The following is a 17,566-nucleotide window of genomic DNA, read 5'->3' on the forward strand; positions in this document are numbered from 1 at the left end:
CATTTAATTTTTTATCATTTCACTGAAGAACTGTTTAAAAGTTGATGTGTATATTTTTTTTTAATTTAACAATAAGTTCTCGTTTTCCATAGATTACACAAATTTTTTATGGAGTAAGCCATCTGACTGCTGATTTCACCAAAAGTACAAGTCTCTGTGGCTCTATCAAAACATTCTTCTTTTTGTTTGAGTAGTCTATCCATCCCAAAACAGCAACACTGCAAAAGTAATTATTTTTGCAATTCTGTTTGATAAGATAGTGGCATAGAAATTAAATACTTAAGCTATAATGAATACAAATATTTGAATTCTATTTTATAATAAACTAGAATTTACTAGGATTTTTAAACAACAATTCCGTTTTGCCACTATACAATATTCTTAAATGTCCTCAGATTTCCTTGAAATATCTTGCTCCTAAATTTTGTCTTGGAGAATGTATTTCTGAGCCTTTGAAACACTTAAAACCCTAAAAACCCCATAGGTCCTCATAGGAACCAGACTGTGTTGTCCTCGCTGTCCCCTGTCCATCTCAACCCTATTCCCCCAACTTCTTATATGCTCTCTTCTCTCTCCCACTCTCTTAGACCTGGCAGCCTAATCAAGCAGCACCTATTGCTCCTGCTGTGAGATTATGAAGTTAATTATTTTAAGATCAAATGACCAGCAGTAACAATGAGGCTCAGTGCAAAGATTTCTGAGGCCCTCCATCCCACTGATCCACCATCACCACCTCCCTTTACACTCAAATTAAAGCTCTGTGGGGATCTCTCCACACCTCTCAGGTGAATTCCCCCAGTGTCCTACATCCTCCCATTAGTAACCTTTTAGCTGCAGGCTAAGGTAGGGCTCGCTAATTGGCCTCATATACAAAACCAGGCACAAACTCGCAGTGAGCTAAAATGGGCAAATTGCCCCAGTTCTGGGCAGCTGCTGAGTGACCAGATGCAGACTGGACCTTCCCAGCTGGTAAACTGTATCTGCTGGCAGTTTGTTGTGGCTGGGATGTAGTTTTATGACCACAGTGTTTGAATTGGTATGTTCAGTGACCAGCAGTGATTTGAGAAAGGCAGTTTCAGGTAACACTTTACATAAGGTTTCATTTGAAAGCATTAGTTAACATGATCAAACTTTTTTCAGCATTTATTGATCTTAGTTAATGTTAAATACAACATCTAATACATTTTTTTAAATCAAAAGTTGTGTTTTCTAACATTAGTTAATGCACTATGAACTAACATGAACTAACAATGAACGATAGTATTTTTATTAACTAACATGAATGAAGATTAATAAATGATGTACAAAAATATATTGTTAATTGTTTTGTTTGTGATACCTACTGCATTAACTAATGTTAATGAATGGATAATTATTGTAAAGTGTTACCCAGTTTCAAAGAGATCGAGGCTAGTTGTCACCGGGGGAGGTTGTCACAAGGACTATCTCAGGTGTTTAGACAAAAGTCCCTATACACAAATGTGTATTTTCTCTAGCAGTGGATTTGTATGTTGTTTTCAAGCACCTAGTTCAAAACCTTATTAAATTAGAACATTTTTGTGAATTGAATTCTCGTAATTAAAACTCAGAAATGGGCTGTTCACTGGAGTACAAAATGTGAAAGCTGACCCTAGACGTTTGACTTCATTTGATGCACACACACGTGTAAATAAGGTATCTTTTCTTCAGTCTCGTCATCTGCTTTTTCAAGAATATTATTACAGAGAAGAGGGAATCCTTTTATTCCAAGAAGCTCTTAAAGATCAATGGGGGAGAGCATTGAGTGCTGACAACAAAAGTTTGTCCTTCCATTGTGATGCAATGCTAATGCTAATTAGCCAAAGTGCCAAAGAATTGCACAATGCCTTTTGAAGAACAGATGTCAGTTCTTGCACTAAATGCATTCCTCCTACGATCCTATGAATTCAGGCTTATAGTTATGAAATTTTTCCACACTACATTATGTTCAAACAGGATGTGATTCTTTAAGACAAATAGAAACTTGATATGAACAACCTGATCAGTGGTGAAGTACCTGCGAAGACTATCTTAGTTCTTAGTGTGTGCGTGTGTGTGTGTGTGTGTGTGTGTGTGTGTGTGTGTGTGTGTGTGTGCCTTAATGTACTTCATTCACAGTACTTTTATTCTCTTATAATGTCGTGTTAAATGCTTATTTTATTTTATATTGTATGTAAACACAATCATGCCAATAAAGTACTTTTAAATTGAAAATTGACAAATTTAATTGAGAGAGAGAGAGAGAGAGAGAGAGAGAGAGAGAGAGAGAGAGAGAGAGAGAGAGAGAGAGAGAGAGAGAGAGAATTTGTGCCATTAGGTAAGTACTCAAGCCATTATTATGCAAAGAGCTTATAAAAGGTTGCTTTGATAGTGTGTTTTATAAACAGGTCTAAGAAAGCTCCTCTCAGCTTGGGGTGGTTGGAAATTGAATCAATCGCTTATATTGTATGTCAGCATCACACATCAAAGTCATTAATTTAGACTTGAAAACTCGGTCTTCGGGAAATTATTAGTGCAATCCCAAAATGTTTCCAGTAATATTATGCCAAAACATGATAATAATAATAATAAAAAAACTGGCAAATCTGTAATTGCTCTCTATCATCTACAACTAGAAATAAAACAAACAAACACCAAAATTTCCACACAGCAGGAGAAGATAGTCCATTAACAGTACTAAGAATAGATTTGATCATATTTTAGAATAGTATCATCCATCACATTGTCTAAATCTTGATGGCCACCCATTGAGAGTTTGTAATGTGCATTTAATTTAATTTGAAGCCCCCAGGTCACTCTCGGCATCCTCCCTGCATGCTTATCAATGTGTTGTATCTCATGCTCAGTGGGACCCTAAGTGCTGATGAAATAGACTGTTGAGTGTCATTTTATTATGGAACATTTCAAATCAAATGGAGAGTGAAGCGTTCAACATATTTTATCAGTTTTTATTAAACAATATATTTGACCAATCTCCTACACTGTGCTAATTTGATGTCTCTCATAGCACTCCACAGTCTCTTTATTCTCACATAATCAAATTATTTCAACTCAGATAACTATTTCATGTCCATATACATTTATTTGCTAAGTAGCCATGTAAAAAGGATGATAATGTAAAGTCAGTTGGCCCTTTTCACAAAATAAACCTCTTTGTCAGGGTACATTATCTATAATATTGTTGTGCCTTATTACAGAGATATTTGCCTTGTTACATTTTGCCATATTACCTATTACAGAGATATGGTTGTGTGTTTTGCGTTCTTCAGAACTTTATTTATTAGGGTAGTTGACATGTTATCCTCTATAACTATTTTATTAACAAGGTTTTGCTACATCTCAGAATATTATGCATGGAACTTTTTATGACCTGAAATGAATTCAGAGACTATGTGAAATATTCATACTTGCTCATTTATTTGTAGCACTGAAAGTGCATTTTAAAATGAAGTAAAAAAAAACCATTAAAACATTGCAGGACCTATACGATTTTCCTTATATATTTATTTAAAATGTAACCTAAAATTGTGATGTTGTTAAAAAAAGTCCATGTACGTCAACTTCCCATTTATATTGGCTAAAACAAAGATGGCATTAGTAACAAGCCTCTGTCTCATTCATCATACATCAACAGCACTCATGCTCTTTTCCTACTCTGAAGTATCCAGTCACACTCAAAATCATGCAATACGTGTTCACACCGGTGCCACCACAACATGGTGGCTTTTCACACATGATTAGTTCTGTCATCAGCAGCAGGTCTGAGACAGGAGCACCAGCTTTCCTAAGCAGATTTTGTCCTGTAGCTGACCCCATCATTAGGCCCTAATAATCCAGCCCTTCAACAAGGGCCACAGAGGCAGTTGAGTCTGCCAAACCACGGCCGAGCCTGGGAAATGCAGCTTTCGGCCGTGTCTGTTCTTGCTGACAGCAGGGCTGCGGGAGGTTGTGATAAATAGCGATGAGATTCATATTTGGGACACAATGACAAGTTGTCCTGTATCATTTGTGCCATGTGGGTGCTTGTAGGCTGTGGAGCTGAGGAGCAGGACACACAGATGGCACTGCCAGCACCTCTCGCTGTAAGAATGACAGTAAGTGGACTAGCTGTTGTTGTTAATCAGTCCTGACCACCTGATCACATGTGTTAGCTAGAGGATGTGAAGTACTATGCAGTTATGGTCAAGCTTGATTATCAGAGTTCTTGAGTGACTGAACTGGCTGGTTTCAGATCTCTTCTTACCTCTGCACACATTTCTAGTGCATACATGACAAAAAACACAACTACATTGTTTGGGTTTTTCATTTTCTGTTAAACAAAGATTAAAGACATTACAAATAGTAATAAACAGCTGATCTCTGCCATTTCAACTTGTTATACTTCAAGTTAATATGTTTCCAGAGAGTGCATATTGATTAAATATATAATTTGAATGCACTGGAAGTCAGTTAATAAAAGCATCTGCAAATGCATATATCGTTCGAGATGCCAAAAATCAGAAATCTTTTAATATTCTAGATTAAAACACATGTATCAAGTTCTTAGATATTTGTGCCCATGTTGGTTTTGTAGCTTTTGAAAAACATTTTCATAAAAGAAGTGGTGTAACCATTAAGCAAAAGATATTAAAATACTTTCTATGCACTTTGAATACACGTGTGTCTGTAATCATTAATTGAATCATCAATTAATTTTTGAGTCACGATTATCAGAAAGTTTTCTTATGGTTTCTTCATTTGACCATTTCATTAAATTGTCACAATATTTAAAACATTGAAATAAAAAAAAATAAAAAAAATCATGAGGGACTAAAGAGTCCTTCTTGTCACATGTCAATAGAATGAATACCTGCATATTGGTGACACCACCTGACCTTTGATACACAAATGTTTTTCAAATATTAATACTTTTTTTAAAACAAAAGTGTTTTTTTTTAAAATAAATAATAATAAAATATTGTTCCAATGAAGTTCAGCTTTTATTTAGACTATTTATTTTATTTTATTTTGACTTTAAGCCTGACTTTGTACTTTGAACTCAGATACTGAAAACATGGTCATCATGGAAGAGTTTAAAAATTATTTCATTTCATTATGTCATTTACTGGTAAATGGCGTGACGATAATTTTTTGTTTATATCTATTAAGTTGTTCAGATATTCATCAATAATGCAATTCACACAATTCAAATACTTGAATGCCTTTGCGGTCTTTAGGCAAGATCACGATTTCAAACTCTATTACACTTCCTAGTGCTTGACAGTGCTAGATGGTGCTAGGAAGTGTAATAGAGCTGTAATAGAATGTAATAAAGTGTAATAGAGCTTAAAATCATGATCATCAAGCAGGGGGAGATTATGGATAGCAAGGGCCAATTTTCTTTTATCTTTTAAACCTATTTTTCTATAAAATAATGAAACTGTATGCACAAGTTGCTTGAATTCAATAAATACTCATTTTGAAATATCAGTAACAATATAAATGTTATTGTTATTGTTTTTACCTTAATCAAAAGATTTCACATGAAAAAGACGAGTGCATCAAAATACAAAAGTAGCTATATTAGAAATTATTTTACAAGGTCTTCTACTTCCAGAAGAGCATGGAAAATTTCACCAGGAGGCATTATAAGATTAAAGAGTGGCTCAAAACATGTCATTAGAAAAAGGATCTTATCCTATAAGAGGGCTGGGGGCCTTCATAGTCACAGGGCCCTGTTGAGGGGGCATTGTATAATCTGTGGGGTCTACATATCTAAGCATATACACATTTTTTTGTAAATGTGTATTAAATCACTGGAGTCTTATGGATTACTTTTTTGAGCTTCAAAGTTTTGATCACCATTTATTTGTATTATACAGACCTACAGTGCTGAGATTTTCTTCTAAAAACCTTTCTATGTGTTCTGCAGAATATAGAAAGACATACATATATGGGACGGCATGACACTATTCCTTACTTCTGGTAATTTAGATCACATTTGGCATTTTATGACATCCCAAGTATTCTATAAACAAATTATTGGATTAGTGAATGTGAGCACACTTTGAACATTTTTCATAACTATTCTTTTCTCCACACTTAAGAAAAAAATTAGTTTTATGGGGGTATTTAGCCCCTGCATGGGGGCTTTTTATCCTCAAAACTATTATTTCACTCATTGGACAGTTAAAAACTGTGAAGAAGAAGAAGAAGAAGAAGAAGAAGAAGAAGAAGAAGAAGAAGAAGAAGAAGAAGAAGAAAAAGTTTCTTTTAATCACCTTGAAAAAACTGAATATTACAAATAAGATTCTTTTTTGTCTAAAAATAATTGTATTAATTTCAGTGAATCTCATTAGCTACAAAAAAGTGCCACATTTAAAAAAAACAATTAAATATTAGATCTGTTTACCTCCAAATCAAACTTTAGACATTGCACACAATTATTTAATGGATCAGGATTATTTTTCAGTTCATAGTGATAAACAGGTGTTAAGGTACTGGGGGTAGTTTTTGTTGCTATTTGGTGTTTTGGTAGAAAATCTAATCAAAAGTGACTTTTATCTCGGGGGAAACTGTTTGGATGCACTATGTACATAGCTCTTCCTGAGATGTTCTACACATACAGTACAGTAGCTGTCTGTATTCAGCAAGACAGCATCTATGTTATCTTCACTTTGACACCTTAGAAAGTAAACCATTAAAATAACAAAAGGATGCAAAAACAAAACTAAAAAGAGGCAAATGTCTTTGATTTACAAAAGCAAGGCTTCTTATCCTTAATTTTAATGCTGGGACCTTTGATTTCTTCTTGAATGGAAGGCTTAACTGATGCTAAGAGTATAGGGTAGTAACTGAAGACAATGAGAGCTTTCAAAGTTTAAGTGCCCATTCAAATGCAAAGAAAGCAATGGCTAATTATATAGTTCTAAGATGCTTGAAAGTCTCTTATCTGTCTTACATTAATGCCGAGTCACTGATGTGCTGTTTATTTCCCAGCAGTCATCTGGTTTCCTGCCCAATGAATGACAAGAGAGGAAGAAGGAGGTCCAAGCCTCTAATGATCCCAGTGAATTTAGATTTCAATAGACACTGGCCTTAATGACAGTCTTCACAGCTTTGCTGTGGATGGTGAACGGCTGTCTTTCCTCTTTCTTTATTATGAGGCTTCTTCTGCTGTCATTTTACAAACATGTACTTTTTTGAAATGCTAACCAAAGAGAAGCTTGGGATCTAAGTTATTTATTGTTTTTAAATTGAATTTCAGTCTATTGTTAAAAAACGTCTGGTTACGTATGTAACCTCCGTTCCTCGAGGGAGGGAACGACACGTTGTGTCGGAGAAGCGACACTAGGGGTCTCTCTTGAGCGCCGATATCCACCTCTCATCTATGAAAAAAGGCCAATGAGAGTTGGCAGCCAGTATTTGCATGACCCGCCCCCGGACATACGGGTATTTAAGCGGCGCAAATACGGGAGTTCATTCTTGCACCCCTTGTTGAGTGAGCTCGGACCCGCAAGGGTAGGGGCACGGCCTGGGTGTGATAAGCCAGTGTGATGGCGTCGACAACCCAGTGGGAGAGCCTCTGTTTGGAGACGGCATTCCCTTTCTGCCATCCCCCAAAGCAGACAAAGAGCTGCTCAGAGCGTCTGGTGCTCTGTGTGCGGTCCAGGTAAATGTGCAGGGCGCGCACTGGACATAGCAACGAAAGGGCTGGGTCTGCCTCCTCCCGGGGCAGCGCTTGCAGGTTCACCACCTGATCTCGGAATGGTGTGGTAGGAACCTTGGGCACATAGCCCGGTCGCGGTCTTAGGATCACAGACGTATCTGCCGGACCGAACTCCAGGCAAGTGTCGCTGACAGAGAACACTTGCAGGTCCCCGACCCTCTTGATAGAGGCGAGCGCAATCAGCAGGGCCGTCTTAAGAGAGAGGGCCCTGAGTCCAGTTGATTCAAGCGGCTCGAAGGGGGGTCTCTGGAGTCCTGCCAAGACTACCGAGAGATCCCAGGAGGGAACTAGGCCTGGCCGGGAGGGATTCAACCTCCGGGCGCCTCTCAGGAACCTGAGGATCAGGTCGTGCTTACCCAAAGACTTGCCGTCTACAGGATCGTGGTGGGCGGCAATGGTGTGACCTTGAGGGTGGACGGGGACAGCCTCCTGTCCAGCCTCTCCTGTAGGAACAGGAGCACTGACCTAATCGCGCATCTCTGCGGGTCTTCAGTTCGACCGAGTCGAATGGTCCGGTGCAGCCAGCGTGATGCGTTGGGAAGCGAAAACCACGCTTCCCAGCTCTGCGCTAGGGGCACCAAAGGGACGAGTATTTTGGACGTACCCGGCAGGGCCTCGCAGCGGGGCGGAACAGGTAATGCAGCGTCGGGTGGCTTCGTTGCGGCCTGAGGCTGGGGTGCTGAGAATAGACTCAAAGCACTTACCTTGCTCCAGCGACCGGCAGGGGCGGGTTCGTGACTGAGGAGGAGGTCTGCTGGCGTCCTCTGGACTAGTCTGAACCGACGGGCCGGGGGCAGTCGTAGGCAGGCGGAAGGCGGGATCGCCGCGTCCGGTGTACCGGGACTGTCGTAATCTGAAAGCAGATTGCCGTGAGAATGGCATTTGCGGGCCAGGTGACCCAGAGGCAAAGAAAATAGCTCTTTTATTGAGAATGTGGGTACCACAGCCCCCGTCAGAGGGTGTGGCAAATGAAAAAAACAAAGGATTCTCCTCCCGGCCCTCCACCGGGGGACGGAGCGGTCTTACCACCTCTGGAGCTAACGTCTTGGGCTCTGGGTCGGCTGTCTCAGGAACGCTTGGGAGCCTTCCGGGTCCTAGAGGGGGTTCGTGAGACAGGGGGCATGCGTCGCCTGCGGGGTGCTCGACGCTGGGGCTGAGAGCTGGACCCAGGTTGAGGCGGAGCAGGAGCTGGTTTCTTCGCAGGGGGACGCCCTCGGCGGGCAGACGGGGCAGGGCCCGTAGGTGGACTTGCAGGAGGGCCATCGCATGCAGGGTGGAGGCAGCGCGTCCAGCCGCACTGTAGGCCTTCGCGTTGAGCGAGGATGTTGTCCTACAGGGCTTGGATGGGAGTACGGGACGGCCACGCCAGGAGGTAGGGCTACCGGGGCATAGATGGTAAGCAACTGCCCTATCGACCTGGGGAATCGCCCGTATCCGTGGGCTCTCCGCCGTCGAGGGTGGTGAGAGTGGAGCGGGTGGCACCTAGACGAGCGGAGAGCGGGCTCTCCACATAGACGCCAGCTCGTCATGCACCTCCGGGAAAACGGGACCGGGGATGCGTGGCGCTAACGGCGCGCTGTCCCCAGGAACCAGTCATCCAACCGTGAAGGCTGTGGGGAGGATGGATGGTTCCAATCCAACCCCACGCCACGGCGGCCGGAAAGCATGTCAGACATCTGAGCGTCGGCCTCAGCCTGGGCCTGCTGGCCCGGCGGCAGTCCAGGGAGTCCTCGGCATCAGACATCACACTCTACGATGCAGCGGCGAGCTCATCTGCTTCGGGCTCGGGAGGATAGACAGCCGGGCCGTGAGGCGAGCCGCTATCGCCGCGAGCGTAGATGGGGACCAGCGAGCATGTCGGGGAACGGGAGGTTCGCGGGGGGCTACCCGGTGAAACTGCACCCGCTGCCGCCCCCAAATCGGCCCCAGTGCCAAACGCATCGTCCTCAATCCCGTGGGAAGAAGGAGCAATGCGGGGTCCAGCTGGGGTGGCTTGCTCTCTGTTGAAAGCAAGCCGCGACCGCAACGTGAGAACATGAGCCATCCACAAACGCCGCCTCGGTGTGATCGCGGCCCAAACACACGAGACAGCGCCTGTGGCCGTCTGAAGCGGACAGCACTCTACCGCATCCAGGAACAACACAGGGGCGGAAGGGCATCTTGAAAAAGACGCGTCCTGAAAAGGACGTTCAATGCCGCTGTGTTTTGCTCTTTTAGAGAAATTCACTCTTTTAAGGGAAATAACTCTTTTAATACACAGTATGTGTGTGTGTCTGCGCTGTCGAAGCGCTCAGGGGCAACAATGCACGCCGTGCAATGCGAAGGAGAAAGCCGCTGTTGTGCACCGTCAAGATCCAACAGCATGCAGATCGTCAGAGGAAACAGGAACGTTAGTGGTGTGTAACTCGCAGCAAACTGCAGACAGACCATCGGCTCCGAAGAAATTTTCTGAATGAACTCCCGTATTTGCGCTGCTTAAATACCCGTATGTCCGGGGGCGGAACATGCAAATACTGGCTGCCAACTCTCATTGGCCTTTTTTCATAGATCAGTGGTTGATATCGGCGCTCAAGAGAGACCCCTAGTGTCGCTTCTCCGACACAACGTGGAGAGAGCGACAGAAGGGGAATACAACTTTTATAACCTAAATGAGTGTATGCCGCTCTACCTGACATGCATTTTAAAAATAGTTTGTTCAATGTTACCCTCCAAATGTATTTTTCCTTACACATCTAATATCTAACGAATGGCTAATTTCTTACCCCTTAGGCTTTCCAAATCCCCTGTGAGTACTCCAAAATAATGTGCAAAATAATTTTCCTTTTTTCCAACTAAATAAAAAAGTACCATATTACACAAAGCCAGCTTAAATGAGTTGTTGCCAAGCAACCAGCATCAAAAGGTCCATTGCTTTGGGTTAAGGATGCCTGTAATTGAACACTTTGTGGGCACACAATCAGCTACCCTGAGTTTTCTGCAATTAGACCATCTCTGCACCCCAATTTACCACTGCTGCCTATGGTGAGTGTTCTGTAGGTGCTCAGACTGAAAACTTTTCATGCACTGAATATCAGAAAGCAAAGCAACAGTTGAAAAGAATTCTGATGGCCACATTTACCAATCGGAAACTTTAAAAGGACAGTTCACCCAAAAAAGAAAATTCTGTCATAATTTACCTTGCCCTCATGCGGTTACAATCTTGTGTTACTTTCTTCCATGGAACACGGAAGGAGATGTTAAGTAGAAGGTTCAGTCTCTGTCACCATTCACTTTCATTGTATGGACAAAGATGCAATGAAAGTGAAAGGGCACAAAGGATATCAATCAGTAACATTCTGCCAAACATCTTTTGTGTCACGATTAAGAAAGCAAGTCATATGGGTTTGCAACAACAGAGTGAATAAACAATTTTTGGGTGAACTATGCCTGTTTTTTTCTTGAATAATTAGATTATTTTTTTTAATGTTATATCGTTGTTATCTTTGTGAATTAATTACAAGGAGATGACTCAGTACCACTTTACAATAAGGTTCTATTCATAAACATTCATTAAAGCATTAGGCTCCTTTTTGTTTAACAATAAGTAGTTTATTATTTATGTTTAATGGTAATTTACAAATATATTTTTGTTCATTGCTATTTCATTTTAGTTCATATTACCTATGTGAACTTATACATATTGAATGTATTAGTATATTGCATGTCAAAAGTAAGATTTACCAATAATAACAAATGCTGTACAAGTTGTTCATTGTTAGTTCATGTTAACTATTGCATTAACTAATACCACCTTATTGTTAAGTGCTATCAATGTTCTTTTAAGATATCACAGAAAGAAAACATTAAACACACACACACACACACACACACACACACACACACACACACACACACACACACCAATATTTGTATCTCTTGCAAATCATGTGAACATACAGTGGGTACGGAAAGTATTCAGACCCCCTTACATTTTTCACTCTTTGTTATATTGCAGCCATTTGCTAAAATCATTTAAGTTCATTTTTTTTCCTCATTATTGTACACACAGCACCCCATATTGACAGAAAAACACAGAATTGTTGACATTTTTAAAAAAGAAAAACTGAAATATCACATGGTCCTAAGTATTCAGACCCTTTGCTGTGACACTCATATATTTAACTCAGGTGCTGTCCATTTCTTCTGATCATCCTTGAGATGGTTCTACACCTTCAATTGAGTCCAGCTGTGTTTGATTATACTGATTGGACTTGATTAGGAAAGCCACACACCTATCTATATAATACCTTACAGCTCACAGTGCATGTCAGAGCAAATGAGAATCATGAGGTCAAAGGAACTGCCTGAAGAGCTCAGAGACAGAATTGTGGCAAGGCACAGATCTGGCCAAGGTTACAAAAAAATGTCTGCTGCCCTTAAGGTTCATAAGAGCACAGTGGCCTCCATAATCCTTAAATGGAAGACGTTTGGGACGACCAGAACCCTTCCTAGAGCTGGCCGTCCGGCCAAACTGAGCTATCGGGAGAGAAGAGCCTTGGTGAGAGAGGTAAAGAAGAACCCAAAGATCACTGTGGCTGAGCTCCAGAGATGCAGTCGGGAGATGGGAGAAAGTTGTAGTAAGTCAACCATCACTGCAGCCATCCACCAGTCGGGGCTTTATGGCAGAGTGGCCCGACGGAAGCCTCTCCTCAGTGCAAGACACATGAAAGCCCGCATAGAGTTTGCTAATAAACACCTGAAGGACTCCAAGATGGTGATAAATAAGATTCTCTGAACTTTTTGGCCTTAATTCTAAGCGGTATGTGTGGAGAAAACCAGGCACTGCTCATCACCTGTCCAATACAGTCTCAACAGTGAAGCATGGTGGTGGCAGCATCATGCTGTGGGGGTGTTTTTCAGCTGCAGGGACAGGACGACTGGTTTCAATCGAGGGAAAGATGAATGCGGCCAAGTACAGGGATATCCTGGATGAAAACCTTATCCAGAGTGCTCTGGACCTCAGACTGGGCCGAAGGTTCACCTTCCAACAAGACAATGACCCTAAGCACACCACTAAAATAACGAAGGAGTGGCTTCACAACAACTCCGTGACTGTTCTTGAATGGCCCTGACTTAAACCCAATTGAGCATCTCTGGAGAGACCTGAAAATGGCTGTCCACCAACGTTTACCATCCAACCTGACAGAACTGGAGAGGATCTGCAAGGAGGAATGGCAGAGGATACCCAAATCCAGATGTGAAAAACTTGTTGCATCTTTCCCAAAAAGACTCATGGCTGTATTGGATCAAAAGGGTGCTTCTACTAAATACTGAACAAAGGGTCTGAATACTTAGGACCATGTGATTTTTCAGTTTTTCTTTTTTAATAAATGTGCAAAAATGTCAACAATTCTGTGTTTTTCTGTCAATATGGGGTGCTGTGTGTACAATAATGAGGAAAAAAAAATGAACTTAAATGATTTTAGCAAATTGGCTGCAATATAACAAAGCGTGAAAAATTTAAGGGGGTCTGAATACTTTCCATACCCACTGTATGTTCCATGATATCCACATTTGTTTGTAAAGTTCAGCTTGGTGATTATTTTCCTTTTGCCCAGATAAAGATTGTTTGTTGATTGCACCCAGTATTTATGTTTGTCCTGTCTGATGATGGTAGATGATGTGTTGAGCTGTGGCTGGGACCAAGGCATTTGCTGCAATCACAGCCTTTTACTCTTCTAATGGAAAATTCTGTTTTTGCAGTGGTCAAAATGATAACTTAGGCTTGACAGACACGTATAGAGGTGGTCAGGAGGTACACAGCAGTCTGGAGTGCTTTTCTTTATCCATGTTGATTGACTCATCAAATTTGAACAGTTATCTTGCTGTCTGGTTGGACTTGTTTGCTATTGATTGATTTGATGGAAGAAAGAAATCATTAGGACATCCAGAGCAGACAAGGAACTCAGTTCAGTGGAGTGGCCAGAGTGAGTTGATGACACACCACGATTTACTGCATATTTTATTTGCTACTCTGAAACACCATCAATTACGTAAATTGCACCTGTCTACACTTTTACAAAACTAGTTTCACAGCAGATACAAACTTACAAAATAGCTAACTACATTAAAGCTAATTTAGGTGCACTATCTTTTTAAAGAATATGACAAAAATACAATGAACACTTTTGAATGAATTAACAATCTCAATAAGACTTTAGCTAAGTTGAAAACACAGTAATGAACATCAGAATTTAAATAACTATTTCATTAAAATAAATAAGACCTAAAATCCAGTGCAAAGACTCGCCGTAAACCCTAATGCTCAAATAATTTCTTGTTTTGTGTAGGGAAAATTAAATCATACAAATGAGTTCAAATAACTGAACCTAGAGAAGTGTTAGAACTTTCTCTTTCTTTTGAGTTAAAGAAAAACTTACATATTTTAAGTAATCTGAATTGTTTTATTGTTTTCAGTTTAATGAACTTGTCACTTTAAATTAACAGGAAAAGTATTTTTGTTTCCCTGCATGCTTTGAATGGCACTCGACAGGGAGAATAATTGTTAAAATTAAGTGTTATATAATGTGTATTTGTGCAAGATGAACGTAAAGAATGAAAGAGTTTCTGTTATGTTAAAAAATTTTGGGGTTACCATTACGGTACAAAGTGGAGCTTGAGCTTAGGTCGAGGACAGGCTCTTTTTAACATTGTTCTAAAGTCCTTTGCACTAATTGAGCAATCGCTATGATAATTAAAACATAGTGATTCCAGTTAGTATGCATGCTAGCAATCACTGTGTTAGATAGAATTAACTAATGCTGCTTAGGGAAAATCCTTCTCAAAGTATTTACGTTGAGCCAAAGAGTTATGAAAATGTATGAGTTAGCTTGCACAATATTTCAAGTCAAGAGCATTTAACATACATGTGTTGAACAAAATCAAAACCTGACTGAACTTAAACTTGGGAGTTTATTCAATTTGAAGTAACAGACTGCCTCAAATGTTTTGAGTTCTGCTAATTTATTATTAGGGTTTATAGAGCTTGTGCATGGGAAAGGTGAACCATTTTTTTATTATTATTTAATATACAGTACATGACTTATCTGAACAAACCGATTCACTTGAATGAATCAGACTTTCCAATGCAGGACGTTCTACAGTATGAGAGATAGAACAGTTTACGAGAGTTTGTTTGAGTGTCGCCTCATTTGCTCAGTGGTAAAGTTGCACAAGCTATACAATGCAACATTTAAAACAATGGTGTAGCTTATTGTCAGGCAGTTTGCTGGAAAAATTACTGACATACTGCTGTGTTTTTTTTTTTTAGTTAGTTCAGTTAGTAACATTGCTATTTTAATTACTCCACATCATGTTTGTGCACAGTAAAAACAAAGTTTTAACCTGCTTTTCTGGGTGTGCCAGTTTTAAAGAGTTGCTTTTGAAGGCCTTATTCTGAGTCACTGTGCTTCACGGAGAGGAAATTTACTGAGCGGTAAGTGGTAGGTAGCTGGCAAGAAAAATTACAGGAAAGAAAAAAAGACATATGAAGCAGAGAAGCATGTTTTGGCAAGTGACTCTGGTGTGTGTAGATGTGGTGCGCGATATCTGAAGGAGACAGATACTTGACGCCAGCCTCACTTTTCATTTGATAGCCGCAGTAAAAAATGTAAACTAGTCAAGTTTACTGGACTGGCTTATGGTCATAAATAATATTTACCCTCATGTTCTGTTGAGATTGACTTTTTGTTTGGGGTGCCCGAGACCTCAATAATGAGCATGTAAAAAAGAAAATAATACTTATATAATATAATAATATTTTCTAAATACTTTTAATATTTTCCTTTGACTTATTGAAACTTTAATCTTCTGTTCTATCAAGTGATTCCACTACAGTTACAAATTAAATAATTGTTATTTACAATACAGTTACATTCAAAAAGTATTTTGATTACTGAAGAGATTACGGTGCATTTTATTGTCATTTGTTTCATTTAATATTTAGTCCTTTCAGATGGAAATATTTATACATATAAATGATGCGATCCAAAGTGCATTTGAACAGCGGTGAAATACTTTCTTATGATGTGTTACATTCATATGAGCAGACAGAGAAGTATATTTAATGTAAGTTTGGAGCAGAAGAAATAGAAATAAACCTTGTGTAAATTGTCATCTTTACGCTAAGCTAAAATGTTATTTCTAGTCATTTTACATTCACATGTTTCCAGGCACAATCAAAAATTTTTATCAAGAAAATTCACATTGGATCATAATTACTTTTTTCTAGTAAGACCTTTGATATTAGGGCAAAAATCATATGCTTGATAATCCTTTTTGATTATCATCGTTATTCATTGTTTTCAGGTAAAATATCTAAAAATCCTTAAAGTTCAATTAGATTGATCTTGTTTTAGAAACACTGCATAAGATATTTAGGTTTTTCAGAGAATGTATTTTTATCATGTGTATTTTGTCTTACTGTACTGACAGAGTTTTTATAGTCAAAACAAGAGAAAAAATCTACCAGTGCTGAAGAAGTAATCCAAAGTATTTAGAATACGTTACTGACCTTGAGTAATCTAACAAAATACATTACAAATTACATTTTACAGTATGTATTCTGTAATCTGAAGAGGAAAACATTTCAAAAGTATCCCTCCCAACCTGTCAACACGCAAGTTTTGCTTCAGCGGATTTGCAGCTCCGGCTCGTATTCTACAACGAGAGTGCTTCAGAATTTACTTATTTTGTATTATCCCTTCATACTTTGCGATCTACAGCACATCACCTGAAGCTGTGAATCTTTGGAATGCATCTGGACTGTGAGCTGTGTTTTCTTCATGTCAAACAGTTTAACGAGCCACACCACTCACCTCTCTCATGCAGACAGACACACGACCACAACCACATGGTGGGGGTCGAACGGTGTGGAAAACAAAACATTTTCTCTGGATATTGGAGTTAAGGGAATCTGCCAATAACCCTTCTTTAAATCGAGTGTTGAAAAGTTTTTTGCTGCGCCCAACCGATCGAGCTATTCGTCAATTGGTACGCATCAAATTTGGACACCGCGTTAAATTTTCGATAGTCTACACAGAAATGAACCGTTCCATCACTCTTATGTACCAGAACCACCGGGCAGGCTCAATCACTGTGCAACACTTCTATTACGGCAATATCAAGCATCACCTCTAATTCTTCCTTAACAACCTTTTTTTGTGTTCAGGAAGACAATAGGGCCGGCAACGAACCACAACCCCCAGGATGATCTCGATTTGGTGCTCTATGAGGTTCGTGTGACCAGGGAGAGGTGAGAACACATCCGCGAATTCCGCTTGGAACTTGGCCACGTCTGTGAGCTGCGATGGTGAGAGGTGGTCTCCACACGGGACCGGGTGAATGAACTTTGATTGAGAGTCACCTCCAGCCCGAGGGAGGAGGCCACAAGGGACTGCCTCCCTCCATGATTTTGGGAGATTGAGGTGGTAAACTTTACGTGCTCCACCCCTATCTGTTCGTTTAACCTCATAATCGATATCTCCGACTTGACGTGTGACCTCAAAGTGCCCTTTCCACTTGGCGAGTAATTTAGATCTTGAGGTGGGATACAAGCACTTTATCTCCCGTTCCTGAGCTTGGAGCAAAATCTCATGTGTTAGTTGACTCAAAGTATGAAGTTTTGTTCTAAGATCAAGAATGTACTGAATAAAATGTTTGCTGTTTTAAGGCCCCTCCTCCTAAGATTAACATATGATGTCGATCATGCCATGCTGTCAACGATCATACAGCAGCTCAAATGGGGCAAACCCTGTGGAGGATTGTGGGACCTCTCGAACTGCAAATAACAGGGGTTAAAGA

The sequence above is a fragment of the Xyrauchen texanus genome, chromosome 15 (assembly GCF_025860055.1).
Source record: "Xyrauchen texanus isolate HMW12.3.18 chromosome 15, RBS_HiC_50CHRs, whole genome shotgun sequence".
Taxonomy (NCBI): Eukaryota; Metazoa; Chordata; class Actinopteri; order Cypriniformes; family Catostomidae; genus Xyrauchen; species Xyrauchen texanus.